This window comes from Maylandia zebra, linkage group LG7, assembly GCF_041146795.1.
Source record: "Maylandia zebra isolate NMK-2024a linkage group LG7, Mzebra_GT3a, whole genome shotgun sequence".
NCBI classification, from domain to species: Eukaryota; Metazoa; Chordata; class Actinopteri; order Cichliformes; family Cichlidae; genus Maylandia; species Maylandia zebra.
Window position 1 is genome coordinate 35,487,573 of NC_135173.1, and position 6,500 is coordinate 35,494,072.

The following is a 6,500-nucleotide window of genomic DNA, read 5'->3' on the forward strand; positions in this document are numbered from 1 at the left end:
ACTAGCAAATGTACTAGGAAGAAATGATAAAACAATAAAAGAGAGGTGGGTGACAAAGTGTTGACTCTCCTACCCGTTCCTGGATCCTCTCTCCAGGCAAAGTTCTGTGGGCCCTATACTGTCCAAGAGAAACTGAGTAACACAGATTATGTTACAGGTACCCCAGACCATAGGACAAAGTGTTGTGTGTGCCATGTTAATCTGATGAAGCCTTATGTTGTTTGTGATGCAGGTGTAAACTCCTCTTCATCCCCCTCTTCATCCCCCGCTTCGCTGTGCTGTGTTCCTCCTGAAGGAAAAAAGAGGGAACACACGCATGTAAAGGAAGCACTCAAAACGTGCAGTTATCCTAATTGGGTGTTCTTAAAGTCAGCAGAGAGGCACAGAAAAGAAGATCAGACACCAGCGAGGGAGGATAAGAAGGACAGACGCAACAACATTGTCATTCCCTATGTAGCCGGTGTATCAGAAAAACTCAGGAGAGTTTTCTCCAAGCATGACATCCCGGTGCATTTCAGACCCAATAAGTAGCTGGCTTGCGTCGTTCACTTCAAAGAGTCGGGTCTAAGAGCCGTTTCGTTCACGACGACACATCATTACCCAGCAGTATGTAAGTAACCGATGCAGCATTTAACTGCAGCATTAAAAGTAAATACACATTAACCAATCAATAGTTATGATTCAGTCGCGTAATACATACAGGCTTCTTCACGCTGAGTGCTTTCACTTCAGCTACTTTATTTTAACGCTAAAACATTTGTGCTATTACTTACAGAGATTTATGATTTTTTTAATGCAAACAGTCTGAATAAATGTTTCACCGCGTTGACAAACAGATATTCAGCAGCAGCAGCGAGGAGAGCTTTCAGTGCAGCCAAAGCAGCAGAGGTAGTTTGTAATAAATTACAGGATGACCCCAGCTTTAATAACAGGACCATCCTCAACACCGACCAAGTGTGTCTACTCTTGCAACTGCTTCAATCCATGCAGGCCAGCTGTGGCTGAGCAGGTCACGTGCCAGTCGAAAGGTCAGTGGATCGACCCCTGGCTTTTCCATCTTGGGCAAGATGCTGAACTCTGAGTTGCCTGTGATGCATCTATGTGAGTGTGACTGTTAGATAAAAAGCTTAGGCATTGATAAAAGCACTGTACGAATGTGTATGTGTGGGTGAGTAATGCTGAGATTGAGTAGAAAACAAAGAATCAAAGCCAGCTTTCATCTGTGTCACAGTACAGGGCTCTATTAGCCTGTAAATAGTGCACAATGTTTTCTACGCTACATTTATTCCTGATTAAATATTCAAATTTGCCGTATTCTTGCCCCCTGAAACGCTCTGATTGGGTATTCTAGTACAAGTGATATATATATATATATATATATATATATATATATATATATATATATATATATATATATATATACAATACATATATATATATATATATACAATACAACATCGGAGATCTCTGTCCAGAAGAGCGCAGTCCTGGGAACAGCTAAGATACTGCGCAGGACCCTCAAGCTCCCAGGCCTCTGGTAGAGGACCCGAGCTTGAAGGATAAAACCGCCCGCAGGGGCGTGCTGGGTGTTTTTTTTTTATATATATATATATATATATTTTATTTTATTTATTTTTTTTTTCACAAGATACCCTGACACACCTCCATGTAGTTGATAATCTTTATGAATTATTTAAAAGGGGTTTGTGAAAGGTTTTCTTCATATGCGTATTAATATTATATACTAATAGTCCTTAGTTGCAGTTGCATATTTTCTGAACACCTTATCTTGAGAATGATTTACTTCCTTGATATTTTTGCAATACATGTGTCTGAAGTAAAATTAATTATTGATATTTATAAACGCTGACAAAGTGTAACCCTAACCTTTAAACACTGACATTTTTCCTCACTTTAATTGACAAAGTGCAGATTTTACATCCTTAATTTTCTTGCTGGTTTAATGTATTGCTGACTGCTACAGCATAAAATGGAATAAGCGAGAATAATTTTCAAACTTTGTCAGTTGCATGTTTTTGTAAATCACAGAAGCATATTTTCCAAGCTCTTATCATTGCTGCCATGTAGATAGGTCCAGCTTATGTCATTCAGTCACAAAAGAGATGATTCAACCACGACCCAGGTGTTATGAATGCCAAATCCCTGTCACACAATGAGGGCTACTTAAACAGAAAAAAGCCATTGTTATATTTATTTGTAAGACTTGTGCTTTTACTACCATAACATGTGAAAATGACAAAGAAGGATCACCCAGTTGCTCCCACTAAGCTTTGGGGCAGATTCCCCCTTCAATTAAGATTAAATTGACTTTGACCTAGCATATAATCCAAACTGAGACTTATCATTGTGTTCACAAAGTTTTGCACAGCGCTTTGGTCAGTTTCTGCTGTTTGGATTGTGATGCATAAACAAACTAGACTTGAAAACGTCGGCTTAAAAAGAAAACTAAGAACCCCATCCTTATCAAAGGCATAAACTCTGCCAACAAATTTTGTTTGTTCAACTGAAAAAGGCTCAATCATTGAGCAGTAGATGGACCACTATTTGTTTTAGGTGTACAGAAAGTCTTATAGACTTACAGGCTCTGTTTACACAGTTCTTAGCCTAAAAAAGTGAAGTGAGCATAGAGCCTCCATTCTTTTTAATGGCCAGCAGGGGGCGACGCCTCTGGTTGTAAAAAGGAAATCCGGTTGTACAGAAGTTTGGGAGCAAACGGCCTTTGGCTCCTTCACTCTGTGACCTCGGTAAACACTTATGGGCTCAGTGACTGTCTTCAGGCCATACTGAAAAAACCCCATGATGTTAATCTTGTAAATGATTGTCTTTCTAAGCATCAGAAAGGGGGAACATTCAGATTTTGGTTATTAGCTAACATCTTGCCAAACACAAATTTATCAGCCAATGATCATGCACTTTCCCAGTTACATCCACACTTTGCTAAAAAACATCAAGATGGAAAAAAAAACACTCAGCTCGAGGCCAGTGGGTGGTGTCACAGTAGATACGCGGATCCTTTATGCTGTCTGTGATCTTAGGCGATCAGATCAAGTCAACTACTCTAAGTACAAATAAATCTCCACTAGTATCCTGTGCTACGACACAGAAGTTCACCTCAACCAGGTGACTTCAGCCCTAACTCTGGATTTTCTGTATACAAAGGTGGCTAACCATTTACTGACATAAATTATCATGATAACTAATGCTGCAAGCTTAGCCTGCTCTGGAGTAGGTTATGATCCAAATCTGAGATCAACAGATATGACATAAACCGACCAATCAGTTCTCCAGGAAATAGTGCTATCATTGCTAAAGGCTGACTTCAAAAGGGCTTAACCTAATTAATTTTGGTGCTCTTTTCCAGACTTACTGACTAAAGCACTTAAAGCGCACACTTGTAATACTACATCACTCTACAGTGCTTTCCCTCTCACACACAGTGGTGTGTTGCTTCAGTCACAGTTGCTGGTAGTATTATTTTGTCTTCCTGTGTAAAGTCTGCTGACATACACTTATAAATCATTGTGATTGGTTAGAAACAGCCAGTGCCACCCCTTTCATGTGAACTTGCAGGGGAAACCCTACATTAGCTTCGTGTGACTGTTTCACTGACTCCTGATCATCATTGTAGGGGCAAGTAAATCTAGATATTTGAAATATACCCTGAGTATGTTGAACACGTGTCCAGGAAAATGTGTAATCGCTGCAGGAACCAGTGTTCTTTCCTCTCTTACTGCATCCTTTTAAGTGGTTAATGGCTTCCAGTCTCAACAGCTGTAATCATTTTGTTTCTGACACTTGAGGTTAATATATAAGCATGTCTGTCTTTGTCTAATACATGTGTGGTTTTCCCAGATTGTGTAAAACATGACTCTAGCTTTTGGATGTGCCAGTGCAGAAGTGCTTCAAACCTGCATTTTCTTTAATGGCCAGGAGGGGGCGACTCTTCTGGTTGCAAATGACATCCAGTTGTATACAAGTGTATAAGAAAATCATCCTTCAGCTCCCCTGATACACAGCCTCAATAAACACTTTCAACATATGTTCACAATTTATACTGCTAGTGTCAAGTCTTGGACCACAACCCATCATCAGTTTAGGAAGTAATAGTTCCCATTAGAGTTAAATAGAAGAAAGCCAGGTATGTTTCACCATGTGACTAACAGATAGGCTGTGACTCTTAATGCAGCCAGATCTTCTTCTACCTTCCCTGTGTGCTCATGCAACTTGTAAAACAGAGTTTAGTTTGAAAGAAATGATTAATAAAGATGGACAAAATAAAAGGAAAAAAAGTGGAACGGAAAAGCTGTGAGTGTGAAATAGAAATAATCTAGAAACAGATGCAGCAAAAAAAAAAAAATCAACTGATGTTAGCTGTCTGGGTTGCTACAGGAGACAATATTGCCAACAAGTAGTTACAAGTCGATGCTCTCGCTAGCACCAGCCGTGGCGAAGGGCATAATTAGGGACAGCAGTACCAAAAACAGAGTGGAGAAGAGACGGAAGAAGATGTAATTGATGTGGTAAGAAAATAGATGGAGGGACGGAATTAGCAAGAGAAAGATCCAGTGATTGAAGTACAATGATTGGCTGCTTTGACCTGTTTATCCTTTCCCCCTTTTTGTTGTATGTACTACTCATCATTACCATTACTCTGAGGAACTGCACAAATATGTGCACGTATTTAACTGGACCATCTGCACTGTTCTCACAGAACATGGCGGGCAAAAAAATCCCTGGGCTGATTTTTGCGTATTGATCCAGTTACATCCATCTTTTATATCCAGTCAAAGGCAGTTATTTAATAGGTAGGAGCTGCTTTAACAGAATCAGTTATTGCAATCAAAATTGATTCCTTATTCTTATTCTTTTTTTCAGCTACTCCGTTTAGGGGTCCATCTTCCTCAATCTGTGGAATTATTCTGATTTGATTTGGCAAAGACTTTATGTCAGATGTTCCTACTGATGCCACCCTTCCCCGGGGCCTTCTTACTTGCTATCTTTTTTCAGCTTTTTGTGGAAAATTCACACAATGTTAACTGCAGACCTTTCGTGTTGTAGGCTGACATGTATGATATAAAATCTAGTAACTTTTAAGAGGTGATGGAATAAGCTATCTTAAGCTCCTGTTTCCAATGATCCAAGATAATAAAGAGGCTGTGTCTTCATTACTAATCGAGCATTGTTACTTAAAAGTCACATGCACCTTTCTGCAACTGCACGTGTTACCTTGACAACAATACTTGATGAAGGATGGCGATGGAGTGGAGTATAGTAACCATGGTATCAAATCTGTTATTAGTATCTCAGCAGGCACACGTCTTTGGTCCCACACAAACAACCGGCACACTTTTTATGAAATACCGGCTATGAACTGAAAAGCTCCATAATAGGGCCAACATGGAGAATCGGGTCAGTGGAGTGGGTCTGGGGTAATGTCACATAGCCTATAGTTCATGTCCTGTGTTCAGCTTGCTGCTGTTCTATTTACAGAGAAAACATTAATAATTTCTGCATCTCTCTCTGCATACATCAATGCAGCTGTACTGTACATGTTCCTTCTGTAGTTAGATGGCATGCAGTCGGCACAGGCTGAACCCATTAGTGGAATTAACTCACATCAATGTTTCATTAGGGAGTCATCTCTTATCACGCAGAAAACCAGTGGCCTCACTTTACACGCTCCGGTTTCCATTATGTTCAGGAGATGATCCATGTTTAAACTACAAGCCACAGGGCCCGTGCTTGTTTGAGCCCGGCTGCAGGTGGAGCCCTTCAGCAGGATGGAAGTGGTAATATAACAATAAAAATCGCTTTTCAAGAAGGGGTCACAAAATAAAGCAAACGCCGAATGGGGAAAGCACATAAAGGCCAATACTCTAGAAAGTGTTTTGGAAAGAAAAAATGGTTTAAAGGAAATTAAGACTCAAGAAACCTTGGGAAAGGATTTCCATTTAAAGCACATTTCAAGTCACTGACTCAGCTGACCTGATTTACTCAGGCAGCTCATTCCTGATCCTCCAGGCCCCTTTAGAGTTCGCAGCAAGACACAAAAGACCTCTGCCCTTAAGGTACGCACTGCTGCATGTGATACTAAAAGGTTAGGTAAGGCCATGAAGGGCATAATCCTTAAGAGTAATCCATAAAATCAGCTGTTATCTCAGTTGTGTATGAAATGTAGCAGGGTCATGCCTCAGGTTTTCATATTCATCTGATGGAGGTTTAAATTCTCAATATGCACATAAATTGTTCAACTTTGCAATTAAATATTACATTAACCTCAGTGATATAAAGAAATTTTCCTATTTTTAAATAATTTTGCTGTTTAAATAAAACACATATAAAATTATAATACTGTGTTATAAGTCTAAAAACCAGCAACGGTTTTATTCTGCTTAAATGTCCTCAAAAATTCCTGAGAAAAATCAGAAGAGAGCTTGCGAGTCATTCCAAATATTGACTTTCAAGCTCTTTAGAATTGC